Here is a 26,334-nt window from a genome sequence, read left to right as displayed (position 1 = left end):
TGCCATCCTTACCTGGTCTGGCCTATATGTGCGTCCAGACCCACAGCAATGTGGTTGACTCAACTTCCCTCTGGGTAATTAGGGATGGGTAATAAATGCTGCCGAGCCAGTGACACCCTCATTCAGTGAATGAATGTAAAAAAAAATGTGGCCAGGGACCTCCATGCATTGTAAAGTCCAGCCTTTTGTGTGGACAGGCCTGCTAATTCTTTGCCCTCCATGTCAGGATGCAACAATAGTCCCACTGCCCAAACTCAGGAACACCACAGGCCTTCCAGAAACAATCCACAATGCTTCCAGGGACATTGCAACAGTAAAGAGCATTCATGTTACCTCATCTGCAAGTTGTGTGACTGGCCCTGGTACAGAATGTGAGTGTTGAGGTCCTCTAGCTGATGAAGACATGTTCTTTCGTGAGTGACAAGTGAAAGCACTGAACATATTTGCACGATTCAACTTCACTGATCGATTTGACATTTGGTATACTATCAGTGGTTTGGAGATTTCTAAGACATGAAGGGTAACCTGCACACAAGCGTCCTTTCTTATAAAGGAGGGGTTGAAGGAGCTGTGGGACCTATTCAAAGGGCTTCTGGTTTCCATAGCTCATCTCCAGCAGTATTACTGAACATTTTTGCTTCCAAAATATTGGGAAAATCGTTTTCTAAATTTAATTAGTCTAATTAACACTCAGTAACACTTCTGGACTTTGCAGGATCTATCAACCTCAATGAGGTACAGCACAGGTTCTTTAGGCTTACAGCAGGACTCAAAGGAATTCAGTAATGTGGGTAAACACAGATGTATTAACTGACTTTCCAAGGTTGAAGGGTGACTAGATAAGGTACTCAAAGTAAAAACAATTTGATTGTGTGGATACAGAATAATTGTATTCTCATCTGGGTAATCCATAACAAAAGGAAAAAAATACTGAAACTTTGGTTTAAGCCATTTCAGTGTGAAATAATGCAATAGTTCTTTTCACACCAGGGATCATAGATATCTGGATTTTCTATCCCTAAAGGTTATGGATTCTGGACCATTTGAAATTTTCAAGACTGAGATTAAAAGATTATGGTTCAATAAATGTATCAAAGCATATAGAGCAATGGGGAGAAAATGGATTTGAGGTACAGATCAGTCATGATAAAGTTTAAAAACAATAAAAAAAAAACTGCAGACGCTAGAAATCAGAAGCAAAAGCAGAAATTGCTGGAAAACCTCAAGATGTCTGGCAGCGTCTGTGGAGAGAAATCAGACTTAATATTTTGGGTCCAGTGACCCTTCTTCATAACTGATTTTAACTAGGAAAAAGATAGAGTGGGGTAAGTGTGTATGATGTAAACAATAAGTGGAGATAGAGCCCAAAGAGAGCAAAGAACAACTGGACAGGTAAAGGACTGGATAATGGTTAGCTATGAGAATGAATAGCCGTTAATGAGGACTATTAGTGGCTAATAATGGGTTGTGTGTGATAGCAGGACAAGCGGTAACAAGGCCTGGTGTGTGAGAATGAAGGAAGAGAGCTCAATATTTATGAACTCGATATTGAGTTCAGAAGACTGTAGAGTTCCCAAATAGAAAAACGGATGCTCATTTTCCAGCTTTGCTGGAGCACTGCAGCAAACCTGAGTCAGAGATGTTGGCCAAGGAACAAGATGGTCTGTTGAAGTGGCCAACAACTGGAAGCTTGGGGTCTTTATTGCGAAGAGAACTTAGGTGTGTTGCAAAGTGGTCACCCAGTCTATCTTTAGTTCCCCAATGTAGAGGTGATCACGCTGTGAGCAGTGAATGCAGTAGACTAGATTATTTGAAGTGAAGCAGAGTTTTACCTAGAAGGTACGTTTGGATACTGAGTAGGGAGGAAGGAAATGGGCAGGTTTTGCACCTTCTGCGGTTGCAGGGGAAGATGCCTTGGGGCTGTCGGGTCGGTGGGAAGGGTGCGTGCAGTGGGGGGTGGGGTGCGGTGTTGTGAGTGAAGGAGGAGTGCACTAAGGTGTCTGGACGGAATAGTCCTTGTGGAAGGCTGGCAAGGGAAGTAGGGAAAATGTTTCTGGTAGTGGCATCCTGCTGGAAGTGGCAGAAATGGCAGCTAGTCATCCTCTGAATGTGAATGCTGGTGGGGTGGTAGATAAGGAGAACCCTATCACTGTTGTGGGAGGGGAGAGAGTGGGTGAGGGGTGAAGTGAGAGAGATGTGGAGGGCCCAGCTGAAGGTTCGGTCAACTACAGTTCCCAACAAATATGGTTATCAATAACTACTGATAAATTTGAATGTTGGAATGGGCTCAAGGGATTAAATGGCATAATTCACTCCTGACATTTCAATGATTTGCTTTCTTGTTGCTGGCACACTCTTTCTCAGTCAGATGTCTGGTGTGTCTCTCATTAAGTTATGGTCCATGAAATGGCAGATGGAGTTTAATTTGGACAAATGCAAGGTGATGTATTTTCGAATATCAAATTCAGGTGTAAATGGTACAATAAATGATAAAACCCAAAGAAGCATTGACACACAGAGAGATCTAGGCATACAGGTCCACAGATCCCTGAAATTGGCAACATGGGTGGATAAGGCAGTCAAGAAAGTATACAACACATTTGCCTTCATTAACCAGGGCATTAAATATAAAAGTTGGCAAGTTATGTTATAGCCGTACAAAACTTTAGATAGGCCACATTTAGAATATTGTGTGCAGTTTTAGACATCACACTAACAGAAAGACATGGATGCTCTTGAGAGTGTGCAGAGAAGGTTTATCAGGATGTTGCCTGGTCTCGATGGTTTAAGTTATGAAGAGAGGTTGGATACTCTCAGAGTGTTTTCTCTTGAAAGATGGATGCTGAAGGTCAATCTGATAGAGGTCTACAAAATTATGAGAGATGTAGAGAGGATGAATAGTCAGTGGCTTTCTCACAGGGTAGAAAGTTCAACTACACGTGGGCGTAGATTCAAAGTGAGGAGGGAAAGTTTAGGGGAGAGTGCAAGGAAATTTTTTTTACACAGAGGGTGATGAATGCCTGGAAAGCACTGCCAGTGGACCATGACCAGGTTGGACCATGACTATGCGCCATGTGATTTTTGACTTTGCCCACCCCTGTCCAATGCTGGCACCTCTACATCAGTGGAGGAGGTGGAAGCAGGTATGTTAGTAACATTTAAAGTGTATACTGAAGACAAATGAATGGGAGACACATAGAGGGATAGAAACCACATATGGGCAATAAGTGGTGGGTCTAAATAAGGACTAGGAATCGGCACATGCTCAGTGGACCAAAGGGTTGCAGCAACAAGAAAGCAAATCCTATGTTGTATAGTATTGTATATATTGTTTATACATGTATCTCCAGACCAGACTGTTAAGACACTGTTAAAACACTGCTAACCAGACAATGCTCTTTGTTCCGTAAGGACCTAGACATGCAGAGCTCTGGTGCACAAGAGTGTGGTCTATTCGTTATGTGCTGTTCCCACAAGCATTATATTGCAGAAAGTCATATATCTGCCAGAAAGATTTATGGCTAGCTATGATCTCAGGTGAGATCATTATTCAATGTCCAATTTCCAGCAGCACTGCATAAACTGGAATCATAATTTACAGATTGGTTGAGTGAAAGTATTTATCTATAAAAATAGAAAGTGTGAGTTCAGTCCACAGTATGCATAGTCATTCTTGTTTATCCACAAATGAATCTGTTTATAGCAAGTCATTTGAGCCAGTATGCTTCTGTGCTAGGTGGACACATGCTATGCAGAAAATGCTTTGTGTCGAGTTTGCTACTGAGATTATGCCACTGGAATTTATAATCCAAGCTCCTTGAATGGAATAAGCACCAAGTTGCAGTACGTTCATTAAAGAGTGCTTTGCTTAGCTATTGCCTTTTCCCCAGAGTCAAATATATGGGCTGAATTTTACCATGAGCGCCAGGATTTTAACGTTCAAGTAAAACGTAAGTCCTAACCCTGGAACTGTCAGCAGCAAGACTGGCTTGGCAATTTTATCACTGTAGGTCTTCTTATTCGCTGTTGTAGGTGTTTCATTAGACCATAAGGTATAAGAGCAGAAATAGGCCACACAGCCCATCAGGTCTCCTCCACTATTCAATCATGGCTGACATCTTTCTGAACTCCATTCTCCTGCCTTCTCTCCATAATAATCATCTGATTAAGATGAGTTGAGGGTCTTAATTAGCATATGTGGATATGATATTATTGCTTTCACAGAGACATGGTTGAGGGAAAGGGAGGACTGTCAGTTGGGTATGGAATCTTCAGACAAGATGAGTGGAGGGGATGTAAAAGAGGACATGGTGTTGCAATAATGATCAAGCAGTCAATCACGACATTAAGCAGTGGTAATATCTAAAAAGGCTTCTCAGTTACAGCCATGTGTTGGAGCTTGAAGACAAAAATCGAGCAATCATATTTTTGGGTGTATACTACAGACCCACAAATTATCAGGGAAATATTGAAGGGAAGATATGTAGGCAAATTTTAGGAAAGAGTAAAAATAAGAAAATTATATGTGGGAGGGATCATTTTGGGGCTAGTGACCATTGCTCTGGTGGGCTGGAAGTATTGGTTTTAATAGGGGGAAAAGTCAATTTTAATATGTTAAGGGAGGATCTGGCCTGGGGGCTGGAGCAGCTACTTCTTGGAAGATGTACATCTGGGCAGTGGGAGTTATTTAAATAGGGAATAGTGAGAGTGCATGGCCAATATGTCCCTGTAAAGGTGAAGGGGGAGCAAACAAATCCAGGGAAAACTATCATAGATCATAGAATCCTTACAGTGTGGAAACATGCCCATCAGCCTAACAAGTCCACATTGCCCAACAGAACATCCCACCCAGACCCATCCCCCAAATCTACAGAACCCTGAGCGCTATGGGAAATTTGGCATGGCCAATCTACCTAACCTGCCCATCTTTGGGCTGTGGGAAGAAACCAGAGCACCCAGAGGTAACCCACACAGACATGGGGGAATGTGAAAACTCCATACAGACAGTCACCCAAGGGTGGAATCAAACCCAGATTCCTGGCGCTGTGGGGCAGCACTGAGCCACTGTGCCACCCCAAAGTAAAGCCACCATAGCCCCACGGTTTCTGAGAAGAGACACACAACTGATAGTGGTTTAACCCAAAGATCATTGTACCTCAGGCGAGGGGAAGAGACTGAGAAAGAGTGTCCTTCGTGGTAAGCTCAGCCTTTGCAGGAATTGAATGCATGCTGTTGTTATCACTCTGCATCACAAACCAGCCATTCAGCCAACTGAGCTAACCAACCCCTGATTAAAGGTAGCATCATTTGAAAGGGCAACACCTCCCTAGCCTTGATTTTGTGCTGAAGCACTGGAATGGGAATTGAACTCTGAAACTTGTGACTTAGAGGTATATGTCCTCACATCAGAGCCATAGCCAATACTGGTGATAATGATGCTGAAGAATGTACAGGACTGGATAAATAAAAAAAAGAAGTTTATCATGGGTTGAAAAAAATTGGAAACCCTGGAGGAATATCAAATATTTAGGCAGTTACTTGCAAAAAGAAATCAGGAAAGTGAAGAGGGGACATGAAAAATCACTGGTCAGTAAAATAAAGGATAATGCAAAGGCATTTTATGAGTATATTAGCAGCATGAAAATAACCAGGGAAAGAGTAGGCCCCATTAGGGACTAAGGTGACAAACTATGTGTGGAATCTGAAAACACAGGTGAGATTTTAAAGATTGCTCTGTATTCACTATCAAAAAAGTAATACAATCACATAAATTAGGGATGGTGACCATGATACCCTAAGCAAATTTGAATCGAGAATGTAGAGGTATTAGCCATTTTATTGAGCTCAAAGTTGAATGAGTTGCCAAGATCAGATTAAATATATTCTGGTTGGCTGTGGGAAGCAAGCAAGGAGGTTGGCAAGAGGTATTGATATTTATTTTCAAATCCTTTTCTGGTCATGGGAGGACCGGAGGACAGCTAAAATGGTATCATTATTCAAGAAAGGTGATAGGGATAAACATGGGAGCCATAAGCCAGTGAATCTAACATCAGTTGTAAGGAAACCTTGGAAAAAAAGTTCAGAGGAACTGAATTAATCTTCACCTGGAAAGACAAAGACTCATCGAGAATCATCAGTATGGCTCTGCCGGTGGGAGATCATATCTAACAAATTTGATTTTAATTTTTGAGGAGGTGAGTAGGTGTATGGATAAGGTGCAATGGGTGTAGTCTATATCGTCTTCAGTAAGACTGTTGATAAGATTTTGCATGGCATACTGGCTAAGAAGGTGAGAACCGTTGGAATACATGACATTTTTGCCCCAAAATTGGCTCAGTGGCTCAGGAAGCAGAGTGTGAGTCAGGAGAAATACAATGTGGAAACAGCTCCTTCATTTCAACTCATAAGCTAACCAGGTTTCCCAAGCAAGTCCCATTGGCCTGTATTTGACCCAGGCTGAATGTTGTTTTTGTGCCTGGAAGCCTATGTGCAGTGGTATTCTGTACGTTTCGGTCCTTGCTTTTTGTGGTCTACGTTAATGATTCAGACACACATACAGGAGATTTTGTTAGTAATTTTGCATCTATATGCTATAGAATTTTACATATGCTCATATAGAATCATACACCTATGTTTTGCTGAGCACATGATTCACCTCTTCATTCTGCTTTGTCAAGCAGACATGATCCACATTATTCCTCATTATCACTATATTGTGCTGCTGCACCCATCCTTCATTTTCTGTTTGCATTGGTCATTCCAAGTGATCCTCAATCTTATGCCATGTGACACCTCTTTCTAAAAGTCACCAATACTCTCCAATCATTGAGTGGGCACATACCATTTTGTCCCTCATGGGTCTATTCTTTCCCTCTTTGCAGTAGAAAGCAAGGAAAAGCAGGGTGAGGGAAGGAACTAGAATGGATTTTCCAAACATTTTGCAGCTGGTAAGCACATGTATGGAAGTGTTGGGGATTCAATAAGATTTACATCTGGCCTAAAAGAGACGGGAGAACAGAGAATAACTCACTGACGGAAAATAGTCCACAAATATTCCCATATTCAATGATGAGGAGTCCAGCATATCAGTATGTAAGATAAGATTCAAGCTTTTGCAGCAAACATTAGTCAGAGGTATCGAACAGATCATCCATCTCAGCCTTCTCCAGATGTCCCCATTTTGCCTGATTTCAGCCAATTCAACAATGGTACTGAAGACAAGAGTTCCAGAATTTGCCATTTCCCATGCCAAGTTGTTCCAGTACAGATGCAACACTGGCATCTACCCAACAATGTGGGTAATTGTCCAGGAATGTTCTGAACACAAAAGCAGTGTAAATCCAACCTGATCAATTACCACTCCATCAGTTGACTTTCAATCATCAGAGGAGTGATGAAAATTATCTTCAATAGTATATCAAGCACTTGCTTAGCAATAGCTTGCTTGCTGATGTTCAGTTTAAGTTCTGCCAGGACCTCACAGCTCTGACTCCATTACAATGTTGGTTCAAATATGGAAAAAGGAGCTGAATTCCAGAGGTGATGTGAGCATGGCTGCCCTTGACATCAAGGCCACATTTGACCAAGTGTGGCATGAAGGAGAGCTAGATTCCATGGAACTCATAGGGACAACAATCCAATGGCTGGAGTCATAGAGGAGAATGATTCTGGTGATTACAGGTCAGTCATCTCAGCTCCAGGGCCTCTCTACAGGAGTTCCTTAAGAGAATATCCTGGTTTAACCATTTTCAGCTGCTTCATTAATGATCTTCCCTCGATCATAAGTTCAGCAGTGGGGATGTTGGGGGGGTGATTGCACAATGTTCATCAGCATTCACAACTTCTCAGATATAAATGCTGCAAGACCAGGACAATATTCAAGTTTAGGCTGATAGTGGCAAGTAACTTTTGCATCACACAACTTCCAGACAATGGTCAACTGCAGCAAGAGAAAATCTAACCATTGCCCCTTGACATTCAATGGTGTTACTGTCACTGAATCCTCCATTACCAACATCCTGAGGGTTACTGATGGCTAGGAACAGACTGGATTTGACATATAAATACAATGGGTACCAGAGCAGTTTAGAGGCTGGGAATCCTGCAGCGATTAACTTATCTCCTGACACCCTCCAGCCTCCCTAACAGCAGCTTATGTCTACCAAAACCAAATGATCTGCAGTAAATTCAAGCGCGGAACACCACCACCTGTTTATGGAAACCCGGGATGGGCAATGAGTGTTGTCTCAGCCAGCAAAGCCTACAGTCCATAAATGGAGAAAATTATTTCATTTTGAAAGCCCTCTGTCTGTGGGACATCAGTCGGAGTTCAAAGCTGTTGGCGAACTACCTACCTACATCCGTGACACCACCCACGCCCTCCACCTCCTCCAGGACTTCCAATTCCCTGGCCCCCAACACCTCATTTTCACTATGGACGTCCAGTCCCTGTACACCTGTATTCCACATGCAGATGGCCTCAAGGCCCTCTGCTTCTTCCTGTCCCGCAGGCCCGACCAATCCCCCTCCACCGACACCCTCATCTGCCTAGCCGAACTCGTCCTCACCCTCAACAACTTCTCTTTCGATTCCTCCCCCTTCCTACAGACAAAGGGGGTGGCCATGTGCACCCGCATGGGCCCCAGCTATGACTGCCTCTTTGTAGGTAATGTGGAACAATCCCTCTTCCGCACCTGCACAGCCCCCAAACCCCACCTCTTCCTCTGTTACATTGATGACTGTATCGGCACTGCCTCTTGCTCCCCAGAGGAGCTCGAACAGTTCATCCACTTCACCAACACCTTCCACCCAAACCTTCAGTTCACCTGGGCCATCTCCAGCACATCCCTCACCTTCCTGGATCTCTCAGTCTCCATCTCAGGCAACCAGCTTGTAACTGATGTCCATTTCAAGCCCACCGACTCCCACAGCTACCTAGAATACACCTCCTCCCATTCCCCTCCTGCAAAAATTCCATCCCCTATTCCCAATTCCTCCACCTCCGCCGCATCTGCTCCCACGATGAGGCATTCCACTCCCGCACATCCCAGATATCCAAGTTCTTCAAGGACCGCAACTTTCCCCCCACAGTGGTCGAGAACGCCCTTGACCGCGTCTCCCGCATTTCCCGCAACACATCCCTCACACCCCGCCCCCGCCACAACCGCCCAAAGAGGATCCCCCTCGTTCTCACACACCACCCCACCAACCTCCGGATACAACGCATCATCCTACGACACTTCCGCCATCTACAATCCGACCCCACCACCCAAGACATTTTTCCATCCCCACCCTTGTCTGCTTTCCAGAGAGACCACTCTCTCCGTGACTCCCTTGTTCGCTCCCCACTGCCCTCCAACCCCACCACACCCGGCACCTTCCCCTGCAACTGCAGGAAATGCTATACTTGCCCCCACACCTCCTCCCTCACCCCTATCCCAGGCCCCAAGATGACTTTCCACATTAAGCAGATGTTCACCTGCACATCTGCCAATGTGGTATACTGCATCCACTGTACCTGGTGTGGCTTCCTCTACATTGGGGAAACCAAGCAGAGGCTTGGGGACCACTTTGCAGAACACCTCCGCTCGGTTCGCAATAAACAACTGCACCTCCCAGTCGCAAACCATTTCCACTCCCCCTCCCATTCTTTAGACGACATGTCCATCATGCGCCTCCTGCAGTGCCACAATCATGCCACCCGCAGGTTGCAGGAACAGCAACTCATATTCCGCTTGGGAACCCTGCAGCCCAATGGTATCAATGTGGACTTCACCAGCTTCAAAATTTCCCCTTCTCCTACTGCATCCCAAAACCAGCCCAGTTCGTCCCCTCCCCCCACTGCACCACACAACCAGCCCAGCTCTTCCCCTCCACCGACTGCATCCCAAAACCAGTCCACCCTGTCTCTGCCTCCCTAACCAGTTCTTCCTCTCACCCAGCCCTTCCTCCCACCCCAAGCTGCACCTCCATTTCCTACCTACTAACCTCATCCCACCTCCTTGACCTGTCCGTCTTCCCTGGACTGACCTATCCCCTCCCTACCTCCCCACCTATACTCTCTTCGGTCCGCCTCCCCCTCTCTCCCTATTTATTCCAGAACCCTCACCCCATCCCCCTCTCTGATGAAGGGTCTAGGCCCGAAACGTCAGCTTTTGTGCTCCTGAGATGCTGCTGGGCCTGCTGTGTTCATCCAGCCTCACATTTCATTATCCTGGCGATCTAATTCTGCCTGGCATCAGGAGTGATAAAGATGACATCATTTCTGATTCTGACAAACAACCAAATGTCAGGAGTCTTAAATATAAATGTATTACCAGCTGGAAGATCCTGGGCCTGTCTGTGGCATAACATCGGAAGAATGCAAAAGCAACAAAAAGCTGAGGGTAATGGTGACATTTACAATTAGTGACAGCAGGTAACGATTAATTGCAGCAGGGGTCATGTCATCTTTTGGGTGTTTATGCGTGACTGATCTTATGGAACATGCAAAAGCAGCCTGAACTGTAGTCCTGAGGGACTGATGTTCAGACATACCAAAGAAACTGTCCCTTTGCCTATGGATCATGTAATATAGGCAGTGCCCTCTGTGAGTGGCATCATTCGTCTGGTCCACTGCGGACCCATCTCTGCGCATCATGCCTTTGCTGTACATTATTGATGATCATTTTGGCCCACATTTAAGTTCTTTTCCGGCAGTACAAGTCGTGCATTGTCTGATGTTTTATTAACTTCTTCATGCAGTGAGCTGGCATGGTCAGCATTAATTATCCATCTTTAATTGCCTGTGCAGAGGAGATGTTGAGCTGCCCCTTTTTTAAAATCACTTGTGGGGCATGGATGTCACTGACTAGACTGACACTTATTGGCCTTCTCTAGCTCCTTGAGAAGGTGATGGTGAGCTGCCAGGTGTTGTAAATTGACCTGTCATGCCCTTTGAACCATTGTAGTCCATGTGGTATATTTGCATAATCCATGTGTTGTTAAGAAATGAGTTCAGGATTTTAAATCAGCAGCACTGACTTAATCTTTGGATGTAGTTTTAAGTCATTGATGATATGTTTCATGGGATCTTACTTGAAGTGGGATTCCCATAAGACTGATGCTTTTGGTCTTCTAGGTGCTGCAGGTTACAATTTTGCATGTTACTGCTGCGGGAACTTTGGCAAGGTGATGGAATAAAACTCCAGAGTATAGAAAGTAATCTCTCAGCAAAAGTATCCATTTTACTTCCAACAGGTAAGAAAACAACTTTGGCATTAAGCGTTTATTAACCTGTCATTGGTTCATCATTTCAACTGCAGTAGTAAATTCATTTCAGTTTTATCGACAAGGTTCAAGAAGCCAGTTAAATAAGATAACCAGTCATTAAAAATGGAAACAGTGTGTCAATCATAGTTTTTATGAGTGACTAGCTGGAGGAGATTGTATTCAACCAGTGTAAAGCAGAGTGTATTACAAATGTTGGAGGATGAGGGCCAGTTTCCCTTTACACTGTTAGACTCATGTATTTTAACCCCTCCTAATCATACATTTTCTTTCATATTGAATCATGAAACCATGGGAAATAGGAACAGGAGTAAACTGTTTGTCCCCTTGAGCCTGCTGCACCATTCAATAGGACCATGATTGATCCAACGTTCCTCAAGGCCGCTTTCTTATCCTTTTCCCATGCAACTCTGTTCCCCAATGATCAAGAATCTATCCAATTCAACCTTAAATATACATAAGGAATCTGCCTCACAGCTTTCTGTAGCAAGGAGTTCCAAAGACACACAAGTCTTTGAGAGAAGAAATTCCTCCTCATCTCCAATATTGGCACCCCAATATTCTAATTCTGTGCCCGCTGGTCTTAGATTCTCCTGTGATTCTCAGCATTTACCCTGTCAAGCCTTTTAAGAATCTTATTTGTTTCAATGAAATCATCTCTCATTCTTCTAAACTTCAATGAGTAGCGACCCAACTTGTTTAATCTTTGCACATAAGACAATCCCTCCATACCAGGGATCATCCTAGTTAGCCTTTGCTGAACTGCTTCCAGTCTGATGATCTCTTTCCTTAAAACTACTCATAGTACTCCAAATGTAGCCTCACCAGCACCTTGAACATTTGCAGGAAGACTTCCCTACTCATATACTCCATGCTCCTTGAAATAAGGTCAAACATTCCTTTAGACTCCCTGATTACTTGTTATACCTGTGTGCTAGCTTTTAGTGTTTCATGTACAAGTGCCCTAAAGTCCTTCTGTGTTGCAGATTTCTGCAATTTTTTCTATTTACATAATATTCTGTGCCTTTATTCTCACTTCCAAAATGAACAACTTCATATTTTCTTACATCATAGTCTATTTGCCAATTTTTTGCCCACTTACTTAACCTATCAATATCCCGCTGTAAACAGTGTGTATCCCTCTTGAACTCTGCTTTCCCAATTATTTTGTGTTATCTGCAAATTTGGCTACTGTTTGTTCGCTTCCTTCTTCAACATCATTAGTATATATTGGAAATAGTTGCAGTCGCAGCACTGATTCCTGTGTCACGTGTTGTCAACCTGAAACAGAACCTTTTGCCCACACTTATTTTTTCTTGCCCATTAGCTAATTCTCTATCTATACTAAAATTCTACCTCCAACATTGTGTGTAGGCTCTGATCTTGTGACTTACCCTTTTGTGATCTTGTCAAATACCTTCTGGAAGCCCAAATACAACACATCTACTGGTTCCCTATATTTTTTCTGTTTGAGGCTTACTCAGTAAACTCTAAAAAAAATTAGTCAAATGATTCCCCTTTTTGTAAACCATGCTGACTCTGCTTGGTTAGATTATGATTTTTCAAATGTTCTCCTATTACTTCCTTAATACTTGATTCTAATACTTCTTCAGTAATGGATATTAGTCTGTCTCATACTCCTTCCTTAGTGGTGATGGTATTTAATTCCTGCCCTGTATTCTTCAGTATTAGTGATATATTTAGAGTATTTTCCATTGTAAAGACTGATGCAAAATATCTAATAAACTCCTCTGCCACATCCTGGTTCCCCATAACCATCTCCCCAGATACGTTTTCTAAGGAGCCTGTATTCACTTTCACCTCTCTCTTCTATTTTATATATTTAAGGAAGCTCTTTTTATCAGTTTTTATATTTCTTGCTAGTTTGCCATTATAGCTTATTTTCTCTTTCTATATAACCATTTTTTCCTCCTTCGCTGGATTTTGAATTTGCTCCAGTCTTTGGGCTATCACTGACTTTGGCCATATATGCATTTTTTAAATCAATCTTAATAGTCTCTGTAACTGCCTTGCTTAGGCGTGGATGGTTTATCCCCCTTAGAATTGTTCCTCCTTACTGAATATATATTTCCTGAGAGGCACAAAATTCCTCCTTAAGTGTCTGCAACTGCTTGCTTGCTGTCATTTCTACTGATCTATCCAAACAGTTCTATTTGTGAACTGTATCATCATTCATTGTGATTCCACTTCCTTAAGTTAAAGACAATTGTGTCCAAACCAAGTTTCTCACTCTGAAAATAATTATTAAATTTTATTATGTTTTAATCATTACTTACTAGAGGATCTTTTACTCAGATCATTTATTAAACCTGCCTCTTTACCCATTACCAGATCCAGGTTGGCCTGCTCTCCAGTTAGCTCAATGACACATTGCTCTAGGAAACTATCCTTAATGCAATTTCTGAATTCATTGTCATTGCTACCACACCTTTCCTACAGTGTGGGTATTGTCTGGGGGTCCATATGTTACTCTAACTAATGTCTCTGTTCCCTTGCTATTTTTTACCTCCACCCAAACATATCATCCGAGCCTAGACCACCTCTCACAATTGTCCTCATTTAATTTCTTATTACTAGTGCTATCTGACCACATTTTCCATCCCTTTTGTCTCTGTAATGTCAAATATTCCTGAATGTCAGGTTCCCAGTTTTGATCTCGTAAACATGTTTCCATGATGGCTATGAGATCCTTCTAATTTACCTCCATTTGACAAGTTATTTACCTTATTCTGTGCCTTAAGGTACAAAGCCATATTTGACTAGTTATACTAAGGAATGTGACACTGAAACACTGTCCAGGTATTTCTCCTTCTCCCCCATGCATAGTAGTGTTCGCAACTCATCAACTCTGCGCAGGAGTTTTTCAAGTAGCCAAATCATGCTGTACATGTGGCCACTACGAACCTCGCGCACGCATGCGCGCACAGTATGAAATTATTTTCTCTGAAGAGGTCAACTTTAAAAAAAAACTTTTGGCCAACTAGCCTTAGTCTTTGGAAGCAAGCAAAAGGACAAAGTGTGGAATGTTCAGGTAACTATTGGTCTGGCATCCTGCTACAAGGCGATGTGTCACGAATATAGCCAGGCAACTTGGTGGGCAGCACTGAGAAGTGTTCCAGTTGTGTTTCGAAAGGACAATCAGGTTTCACTGTTGATTCTTCAGAAATTTAGGTCCAAAACAGGAGAAGTAAACTATTTTGGCAAGCTTCCCCAACTGAAACACCAAATCCATCTTCAAGATAGAGTTCAGAACAGCCTTAAAAACCAGTGTAAAAAGTCAGAATTTACCCTGAGGTGACTTCAATCAACCAAGACCAGAAATTATCCAGAACCATATGACTTGCAACAAATTCCTTTTTAAGCGAACTTCCACTGTGCTTTCATTGGCCTCTTTAAAAGAAAATTCAAATATCCATAACACTTTAAATTATTTGCATAAAAGCGTATGAAATATGAAGCCATCATAACAAGACAAATGGAAAAAGAACTGGCAGCCATGTGGGTGGGAAAGTGGACAATGGCCGATGCAATAACTTTTTTAAGCAGTGTTGTTATGGTCTGGAATGTACTATCGGAGTTGGTGGTGGAAACTTGCTCAACAGTAATTTTTAAAAGCGAGCCATATGCATAGATGTGAGGCAAGAGTTTGGGAGTGGGACTAATTAGTTAGCTTTTACAGTGAGCCAGCACAGGCATTATGGAGCAAGTAGTCTCCTTCAGGGCTGTAAATTTCTATAATTATACAAAGTCTAGTTTTGTTCAGCTTCCTTATTTAATTAATTTGTTTAAAATCTGAGACCATCCTTGGGCTAATCATGCAATAGCAAAAAATTGAAAATATGATGAACTTTCAACAGGGTGCACCAAGAAGGATTTAAAATATAGCTGAAAACTGTTTTTTTTACTGCAGCTGTCAAAAACTATAGTATGCATTTTAAAAATCGTGATTTATAGATGTTTATATCTGGACTTGATATCAATGGAATTTTAACTACAAATTACAATTACGATGTGGAGCTGTACTTATTTGCATACCTCCTTCCAATATGTACAATTCCCACAGATTACAACTACAATCATATTTAAGAAGTGCTAAAACCCATAAAAGGAAAGAACAAAACAAGTGTCAGTTAGCTGTAATATGTCTGAGAAAAAGGACTAATCTCACTTTCATACATATTTGCATAAGCCCTAACATCTTTAACACATTTGAACGGATCGGATAACAAAGAATATCAGTTTAGTTCCACGATGTATGAACGCTTAAATCCTACAGAAAAGATTCAATAAATGCAGTCATTTGGCATGAGTTCTGTTGCATTTGATGCACTAAGGCTTATTTATACCAAATCATTCATTTATTATTTGCATATAGAAAGAATTTGCACTGTAGGCTTTTTGTGTAATGGAAAATGTTTCAAATGTTAATGTTTGGGGAAATGATTGAGGTACATGCTTTGTGTTATTTCAGTCCATGTACCGGTTAAATGCATGAATTATTGATCTCACACAGTGCTACCCAAAATCTCCTGCTAGGTTTTAAATGATGATATTCCCAATAAATGCAATGGTGGTTGTGCCTATAATGAAAATCTTATAGAAATCACCATCACTGAGATGCATCAAATTACTCTAAATACTAATGGTCACGAATTTAATAACATGAGAGTGTTTTCAGTATAGCTGTCTCATCAATTTGAAAGTATTTCTAATGACCAAGGGACATAGTGGAGTTAAAGTGAGATGTGGCAAAATATCAGATATGAAAACTTCTGCTTAGTAGTATGAATACTGAATTGGTTGAATACATTCTTTCAAATTGTAGCCAAAATAATTTATCTGTAATGGTTGATTTTCTGAGTCTTCCCACATGTCAAAGCAGCATGCATTTGAAAATTCTGTGCTCACATCCTGTGACTTTCTGATAAGTGTTCATGCTACTAAGTCTGTAGAGCGGCAACAATATTTCAGGTGTTAAATGGATTACGGATCTTTCTTTCATTGCTTAACTTATTTTTTCATTCAACTTCTCACACACTTCGCTACATTTCAGCAAAACTCACTGCATTCCCTTATAATTCTGTGTTGTTGCAAGTATTGCAGGTATTGTAAAATATTATTCTATTCCTCTAGATACCCAAGAGGCAATCAATGAGATTGTGTCATTAAAACTTTGCACTTCGTAACATCTTCCGCCAATGACACCGATAGTGGTGAGCATAAACAACTGGGGAGCTAATTGTATTTGCGCTAGTACCCAAACAGAGCCATATTTGGAGCCATATTTTCCATAGCTCAGTGAAATAGTTGTGCTGTACTGCACAGATGTTGTTGCCAGATGTCTCCAGAGATGCCCCTAAGCTCTACACGCTGCAAGCCATTTTGTGATTGGCTTGATGAAAGGCCTTGAGTGGCCCTTATTTAGGAAAAGACTCCTTGACTGAAGTTTAAAGGCCTATCTCAATGTGAATCTGGTTAAAACAGCAATAATGCAGGATTGTATTGCTGTCCAGTTGTCTAGCATCCTAAAAACCTATTGGTGTGAGAAGTGAGTGCCCTGCAGGAGGGAATACCAGATTATGACTCAGATGTTGGAAATGCCCATGCAAGCATTCCTGCTGTGCAAACAGCTCCAATTGCTGATCAAAGAGGTGTAGGCAACCATTTCAAAACCTTCACGCTATCTTAAATTGTAGAGGTGTCTTTGGAACCAACAGAAGGATTGATAAGGTGACATCTGTTCCAAAGGAATCTACCACCTTGCTTTTCTCTGCAACTGGGGAAACAGAACAAACCACATCCAACACAATTTTACTCAAGAGAAGCACAGGAACAAAGCTGACATATTATTCAGTGTAATTGATATTGTGAATTCTTTTGATTGCTACTAGAATTTAACTTGGCTGCTCTTTTGTTACAGAGCTGATACTGATTGGGAAAATTGAAGTTCAGTTGGGCCAAATGTTTGGAATTCATAATTTGAGATGTGGATTGTGTACATTTGGAGAGGTATTGGTTGGAAAAACGATTAATAAGTAGATTAAGCAATATATTCCTTTGTGATTTCTACAGAAATCAGAACAACTTCAGCAGGCAATTCCACCCTACCACATTCAGCTTAGACCTTTCTTTCCTCCTGTCTTAGATAAACTAACTGCAGGCAACAATGTTCTTGCAACACTTGAGTCGCAGCCCAGATTAATGTAAGCATCTAAATCACTGAAATAAGATAACAAAGTGTGGAGCTGGATGAACACAGCAGGCCAAGCAGCATCTCAGGAGCACAAAAGCTGACGTTTCGGGCCTAGACCCTTCATCAGAGAGGGGGATGGGGAGAGGGTTCTGGAATAAATAGGGAGAGAGGGGGAGGCGGACCAAAGATGGAGAGAAAACAAGATAGGTAGAGAGGAGAGTCAGTGGGAGAGAGATTCCCTGAGGTTGGTCCGGAGGGAGGAGGGTAACTTCCTCAGATGCTTCCTGGAAGATCCCTGGAAGATGCTTCGCAGTGAGGTTAAAATTGTATCAGTGATAATGGGAACTGCAGATGCTCCTCCCTCCGGACCAACCTCAAGGAATCTCTCTCCCACTGACTCTCCTCTCTACCTATCTTGTTTTCTTCCCATCTTCGGTCCGCCTCCCCCTCTCTCCCTATTTATTCCAGTTCCCTCTCCCCATCCCCATCTCTGATGAAGGGTCTAGGCCCGAAACGTCAGCTTTTGTGCTCCTGAGGTGCTGCTTGGCCTGCTGTGTTCATCCAGCTCCATACTTTGTTATCTTGGATTCTCCAGCATCTGCAGTTCCCATTATCTCTAAATCACTGAAGGTGTCTTACACTATGACTCACCTGCTACAAGTGTGAACTGATGTTTTTTAAGTGCTCAGAGACGTTGTACACTTACCTGCTATTTAAAGGTTCAAAACACTCATAAACCAAATCCTATTGTTTCCGTTCTGGACCTGATCTCCAAGACTAACAGCAGAAATATGTGAATTTCAGCAATGCCTTCTTTTGGGAATGTTAGTCAGGATTATCGGACTTTTCTGGACTACTACAAACCTGAGAATTAGATGCATAAGTATACATTAAGTGCACTCTAAAATTGAGAACCTCAAGCGCATGCGATGGTTGTAACTCAAGAAGATTATCCATTTTTAAGTGCCAGTGAACTAACTTAATATACAATGATTCAGCTAGCTCCTTCCAAATAGCTTCAAGTGAGATTATTGTTTTAAAAGTGAGGGAACAATTTTAATTCCAGGTCTTTGGAAGGTAAAGTGAATTTAAAACTCAACTGTTGCAGCTGAGAACAGACCAAGGGTATTTTGTGTCTTGGGATTCTTATTACAATGGTTGATCCCTCAAAGAAATTGGCCTGCTTCCAGATCTCAGTTTGTGAATTATGTTCAGCATTAGGCTCACAATTTTAGTTTGAAGTTTGCCTGTCCTTTCAAAAGTCACTTACCACTGAATATTTAGTTTCCAGTTTTGATCTCCTGGTAACCATTTCTTCATAATGGCTATTTGTGCTGTTAGTTCATTTATTTTGTTCTTAATTTGTCAAATACTGCTGAACTAAGTATTGCGTCTACAATGGCAAACCAGGGAGCGAGAATTCAACATTGAACAACTCAGCTCTTGATGTCTGAGAGCCTGTCTCTCATCTGCAAACTTCAAACTAAAATTGTGATGGATTACTTCACTTTTACTTCAATTGATGCAGCTCCAATGAACCTCAAAAAACTTGACATCATCCAAGGCACAGCAGTCCACTTGAACCGCACCGTATCCATCATTTTAAACATTGATTCTGTCCATCACCATCATATGTGACTGCAGTGTAGAGCATCCATTAACATAGAGCATAGAACATAGAACATTACAGCACAGTACAGGCCCTTCAGCCCTCGATGTTGTGCCGACCTGTCATACCGATCTCAAGCCCATCTAACCGACACTATTCCATGTACGTCCATATGCTTGTCCAATGACGACTTAAATGTACCTAAAGTTGGCAAATCTACTACCGTTGCAGGCAAAACGTTCCATTTCCTTATTACTCTCTGAGTAAAGAAACTACCTCTGACATCTGTCCTATATCTTTCACCCGTCAATTTAAAGCTATGCCCCCTCGTGCTCGCCGTCACCATCCTAGGAAAAAGGCTCTCCCTATCCACACTATCTAACCCTCTGATTATTTTATATGTTTCAATTAAGTCACCTCTCAACCTTCTTCTCTCTAATGAAAACAGCCTCAAGTCCCTCAGCCTTTCCTCGTAAGACTTTCCCTCCATACCAGGCAACATCCTAGTAAATCTCCTCTGCACCCTTTCCAAAGCTTCCACATCCTTCCTATAATGCGGTGACCAGAGCTGTACACAATACTCCAAGTGCGGCCGCACCAGAGTTTTGTACAGCTTCACCATAACCTCTTGGTTCCGGAACTCGACCCTCTATTAATAAAAGCTAAAACACTGTATGCCTTCTTAACAGCCCTGTCAACCTGGGTGGCAACTTTCAAGGATCTGTGTACATGGACACCGAGATCTCTCTGCTCATCTACACTGCTAAGAATCTTACCATTAGCCCTGTACTTTGCCTTCCGGTTACTCCTACCAAAGTGCATCACCTCACACTTGTCTGCATTAAACTCCATTTGCCACCTCTCAGCCCAGCTCTGCAGCTTATCTATGTCTCTCTGCAACCTACAGCATCCTTCGTCACTATCCACAACTCCACCGACTTTAGTGTCGTCTGCAAATTTTCTAACCCATCCTTCTATGCCCTCATCCAGGTCATTTATAAAAATGACAAACAGCAGTGGACCCAACACCGACCCTTGCTGTACACCAGTAACTGGTGTCCAGGATGAACATTTCCCATCAACTACCACCCTCTGTCTTCTTTCAGCAAGCCAAATTCCGATCCAAACTAATCAATTTATTCTTTTCTAGATGACTATAAATCCTATCCCTTATAACCTTTTCCAACACTTTACCAACAACTGAGGTAAGGCTCAGTGGTCTATAAATACCAGGGTTGTCTCTACTCCCCTTCTTGAACAGGGGAACCACATTTGCTATCCTCCAATCATCTGGCACTATTCCTGTAGACAATGCCGATTAGATGCACTGCAGCAACTCATCAAGGCTCCTTCAGCAGGATAGTATGTTATTAGCAACTATGTTCATTCTGCAGCTGAAAAGAGCATAGTCTGACATTGGGCCACCCCCGGCAGGTAAGAAGAGCCCAGCAGATGGTGTAGAATCTATGTTATTTTCCAACTCAGTTCTCCGTTCTGAATATTGGTGCTTGTGATGCTTCCTCTGGGATTTGCAGCTACTAACATCCATTGCACTATGGCTCAAGTGCAAGTGGGGCATGAAGAAAATATGAAGAATCACAGTGATGGGAAATTCGAGTGCCAGCATCACAGAAAGGCTTTTGTGTATCAGCATTTTGTAAAGCAGGATAGCTTTCTAAATACTCATTTTTGGAATGTTGGCATTGCTGCCTGGACCAGCATCGGTTGCACTCATGAAGATGGTGTTGAGCTTGCATGAATCAACTGTATCCTTTTTGGATTATGTAGATTCACAATAATGGTTGGGAAGGAGTTCCACGAGTTTGAGAAAGGAACTCTCAAGGAATGATGATGCATTTCCAAGTCAGGATGGTGAATGGCTGGGAGGGGGCCTTGCTGGTGGTGGCATTCCCACGTATCTGCTGCCTTTGTCCTTCTGGATGGTGGTAGTCAGGCTTTGTAGGTTTTGCCTCAGCAAATTTTGGGAAATTTTGCAGTACATCTTGTAGATGGTACGTATAGTCACTGTAGTGTATCAGTGGTGGAGAAGGTGAATGTTTGTGGATGTAATGCCAATCAGGCAACCTACTTTGCCTTGGATCATGTCAAGCTTTTTAAGTATTACTGAAGCTGCACTCATATTGGCAAGTGGGGATTATTCCATTGCACTCCTGACTTGTGCCTTGTAGACGATGGACAGGTTTAGGGGAGTTGGAAGTGAGTCACTCACTGCAGAATTCCAAGCCTTTGACCTGCTTCTGTAACCACAGAAAATATATGTTTAGTCATGTTCAGTTTCTGGTCAATGGTAAACCCAAGGATGTTGATAGTGGAGGATTTTGAAATGGTAATATCAATGATTGTGAAGGGGTGATGGTTAAATTCTCTCTTGCTGGAGATAGGCATGCCTGGCACTTCTGTAGCACAAATGATAAGAGTGCCAATTATTAGCCCAAGGCTTGTTATTGCCCAGGTCTTGCTGCATTTGTAAATGGGTTGCCTCAGTACGAGCTGTAAATATTGCTGGGCATTGTGCAATCATCAGCAAACATGCCCATTTCCAACATTATGATGGAGAGAAGGCTATTGATGAAGATGTTTGGGCTGATGACACTACACTGAGTAACTCCTGCGTGGACGTCCTGCAGCTGAGGTGGCTGACCTCCTACAAACACAACCAGATATGACTCCAATGAGTGAAGAGTTTTCTCTCTGATTCCTATTGTCTCCACTTTTTGCTAAAGTTGCTTGATGCCACACTGTGTCAAGGACAGCCTTGATGTTGACAGTCACTCTTACCCAACTTCTAGAATTCAATTCTTTTGTCCATGTCTGAAATAAGGCCAAAATGAGGTTAAGAGCTGAATGGCCTATTGCCATCAAGCCAAAGGTTCGCCCCTGTTTTAATGAAGACTATAGGGAGGTCATGCCGGAAGAAACACCAGGCATACCAAAAAATGCAGTGTCAACATGGTAAAGCTGAAAAATAAGATTGCTTGTGCAAATTTTCCACATAGTTGGCTAGATGCTGGTGTTGTAGCTGTACTGGAACAGATTGACTTGGGGAGATGCATGTTGTGGAGCTCACATATTTCCCTGCTATTGCTACAAAGTTGTCAAGTCCCACACCCTTTACAGTATCCATTGATTGCAGATATTTCTTGAAAGCACATGGAGCAAATCAAATTGACTGAATACTGGCATCTGTGATGCTGTGAATCTCTGGAGAAATCTGAGATGGATCATCTACTTGGCACTTCTGCCTGAAGATTGTTGTAAATGCTTCAATCTTATCATCTGCACTGATGTACTTGGCAATCCAATACTGAGGGTTGGGATATTTATGGGGCCTCCTCCTCCTGTGAATTACCTAATTATCCATCAGTATTTTCACTGATGATGCAGGACTGCAGAGCTTAGATCTGAACTTTGGAAAACTGGCCAGCTATGCCCTCTACACAAAAAGCAGGTAAATCCAACCCAGCCAAGGGCATCATGATGCCTCAGTGGTTAGCACTGCTGCCTCATGGCGCCAGTGACCTGGGTTCAATTTCATCCTCAGGCAACTGCCTGCGTGCAGTTTGCGCTTTCTCCCTGTGTCTGCATGGGTTTCCTGCAGGTGCTCCAGTTTCCTCCCAAGGTCCAAATGTGCAGGTTAGGGGACTGACAATGCTAATTTGCCCTTAATGTCCAGGGATGCATTAGCTAGGTAGATTAGCCATAGTTACAGTCATGTGATAGGGGGCTAGGTCTGGGTGGGATGTTCCTTGGAGGGTCGGTGTGGACTTGATGAGCTGAATGGCATGTTTCCATGCTGTAGGGAACCTATGAATTACTGCCTCATCAATCGACACATGATTGTTGGTAAAATGATGAAAACGGTCTTGAACAGTGCTTTCAAACAGCACTACTCACTGATGCTCAGTATGGGTTCCACTAATTACCTCTATCGGTTGCTGCTTATGCTGATTAGCACAAGTAATTCTCTTTGGTCGCTTAACCAGATTGAAGCTCATTTTTTCAGTATGGCTGATGTTTCTTCTGGCATGCACTCGTGCATTCTTCACTGAACCAGGGTTGATCACATGTTTGATGGCAATTATAGATTGGAAGTGACAGGCATGACATTAGAGATTGTGCTGGAGTACAATTCTCCTAATGATATTTGATCAGAGCACCTCATTGATGCCCAGTCTTAAGTTGCTTGATCTATTTGCAGCTTTTTCCATTTAGCACAGAAATAGCATAACATAACACAATGGAGGTTACTGTCAAATAAGCATGGGACATGGTCTTCAAAAAGCCTATGCAATGGTTACTCTTATTGATATTGTCATGGTCAAATTTATCTACCACAAGCAGATTGGTGACAATGGGGTCAATTATAATTTTGCCTCTTATTGGTTTTTCTTACCAACTGCCACAGATCCATCTGACAGCTAGGTCCTTTAAAACTGGATCAGCCCAATCAGTGATAATGGGAACTGCAGATGCTGGAGAATCCGAGATGAAAAAGTGTGGAGCTGGATGAACACAGCAGGCCAAGCAGCATCTCAGGAGCACAAAAGCTGATGTTTCGGGCTTTCTGGTGGTTCTGTTGAGCCATTCTTTGTGGTGAACATTGAAGTCCATTGGAGTACTGATTCATTAACTGAGGACTATAGAGTCATACAGCATGAAAACAGCTTCTTTGCTTTAACTGGTCCATGCTGACTATATTCCCAAATTAAACTAGTCCAACTTGACTGTGTTAGGCCCATATCTCTCCAAGTCTTTCCTTATGTGTACTTATCCAAATGGCTTTTAAATTTTGTAACTGTACCTGCATCCACTGTTTCCTCTGGTAGTTTGATGGATGGAGTTTCTTAACCAGGAGGCGATTTCCTTGCCCATGATTGACCTCGTGTCATGGAACCTCATGGGGTCCACAGTCAATGTTGATGACACTTCAGAAACTCTCTTTTGACTTGTACTACTGCGTCACCACCCCTGCTGGGCCAGTTCTGCTGGGGCAACAGTACCGACCCACATATGGTGATAATGTTGTCTAGGATATTTTCTGTAAAATATGATTCCATTGATCTGAATATGTATGGCTGCTACTTGACTGGTCTGTAAGACAGCTGTCCCAATCTTAGCACTAGCCTCAGAAGTTGGTAAGGAGGACTTTATAAGATTGACAGAGCTATTTTTGTTTTTAATGTTTCTGGCACCTTAACCAATGCCATGTTATCAGCCCAGTTTAATTCCTTTTTATGAGATTTTTTGGTGCCTGAGTGGCTTGCTAGGCCTTTTCAGAAGGCAGTTAAGAGTCAACCACTTTGCTGTGGGTCTGGAGTCACATGTAGGCCAGACTAGGTAAGGATGACAATTTCCTTCCCTAAAGGGCATTCGTGAACCAAACAGGTTTTTCGACAATGGATTCATGGTCATCATTAGATTTTTAATTCCAGATATTTATTGAATTCAAATTCTACCACCTGCCATGGCGGGATTCGAACCCGTGTCCCCAGAGCATTATCTGGGCCTCTAGATTAACAGTCCAGTGATAATACCGCTAGGCTATCGCCTCCGCTGAATTACTACTCCAGCAGCAAAAACCATATTACCAAGATTACGGACAACACTGAGGGATTTGGAGAGCACCTTGGGAGGACATGGGGAACAGCCAGTGATGTTAGTTCATATATGTACTAATAGTGTTGGTGGAAAGAGGAATGGCATTTCTAGGAAACCGTAGCAACTCCAAAGTACTGTCGTAATCTTCAGATTGCTCCCATGACGGAGAATGATACACAGAGAGTTGGAAGCAAGAGACAGGATTAAAGTAGTAAATATTAAAGCATTAGGTGGAGCTAGGTAAGAAAGAACATAATAAGGTCTATGTTAGGCTTACCATGCGCATTTGTAAATGTGTGGAATATAATAAATAAGGTTGTGAGATGCAGGCACAGATAGCCATGAGTTAAAATGACACCAAGGTGACATTGAAGACTCGGTTCAAAAAAACAGCAAATATGAGTATAAATATTCCTGGATGCGAGGTGTTCAAGGAAGATAGAAAAGTAAAGAAATGGGGTGGGGTGCTTATATTGATTGAAGGGAACATTATAGTGCTGGAGAGAAAGGACATCCCAGAGAAGTCAAGGACAGAATCCACTTGAATTCATCTAAGAAACAATAGAGGTACCAAAAGTTGCTGGCTACATTTATAGGTTACCAATTGGCGGAAAATATATGGGGCAAATGTTCAAGGATATTATAGAAATATGCAAGAATTATAGAGTATTAACAATGTGGGGTTTTAATTATTCCAATATAGACTGGGAAACAATGATTCAAAGAGAAGGAAGGAAAAGAGTTCCCAGAGAGTGTTTAGGAGAAATTTTCTTTTTCAAAATGCTTCCAGCCATCAAGGAATAAGGCACCATTAGATATGTTTCTAGAGAATGTGATAGGGAAATTGAACCAACTGTTAGAAGGGACATATTTAGTTGATCATAGAATCATAAAGTTCAGGTTAGTAATGAAAAAGAATGAGCAGTTCAGGGAGAGGATGTTTAATTGTGGAGAATCAACATAATGAAGAAAGAATGGACCTGGTCCAGATCAATAGAAATCAAAGATTGGCAAGCAAAAAATTAAGGTTTGCAGAACTGCCTTGAGCAAGAGGTAAAATCCTGCCCCTATGCCGCTGATAAAGTTATACCATGTGTTAATAGACATACTTCCTTCAGCGAAAACAATTACTGATATTAATAAATCACATGGGACCTGTGTGACATTAGCATGACACAAAGGTGATTGACAAAGTTTACAAAAGAGAGCTTTTTATTCAAATAAAATCTGGTGATAACCTGGCATCAGGGTATTGATTTCATTACATAAATGACATGGTTTGCTTCATTATGTTCCACTGATTAAAGACTCTTCTCTTGTTTGTTCTGCCTATGATTACTTTGCAGAAAATGCATCAATTACCTAAAATCACATTATGAATAAAATGTCAAATGCATTGGAATATGCAATATGAACTTAATTCATTTTTCATGAACATTCAATACTAACTTCTCTCATGGTTTGAGTGTCTAAAAGAATGATTCACAAACTCTGTAGAAAGTAATTATCTCCAACAATACTAATAGTTTCGTACATTAATACAAATTCAAATTCCCTGGTAAACTTTGCATTTCATTACACGTGCAGCAGTTTTATAGAATATAACTATGCGTCCAATCTCTGA

This window comes from Stegostoma tigrinum, chromosome 13 (genome assembly GCF_030684315.1).
Source record: "Stegostoma tigrinum isolate sSteTig4 chromosome 13, sSteTig4.hap1, whole genome shotgun sequence".
NCBI classification, from domain to species: domain Eukaryota; kingdom Metazoa; phylum Chordata; class Chondrichthyes; order Orectolobiformes; family Stegostomatidae; genus Stegostoma; species Stegostoma tigrinum.
The sequence above is the reverse complement of the archived record's forward strand: the minus strand, read 5'-3'. Positions refer to the sequence as shown.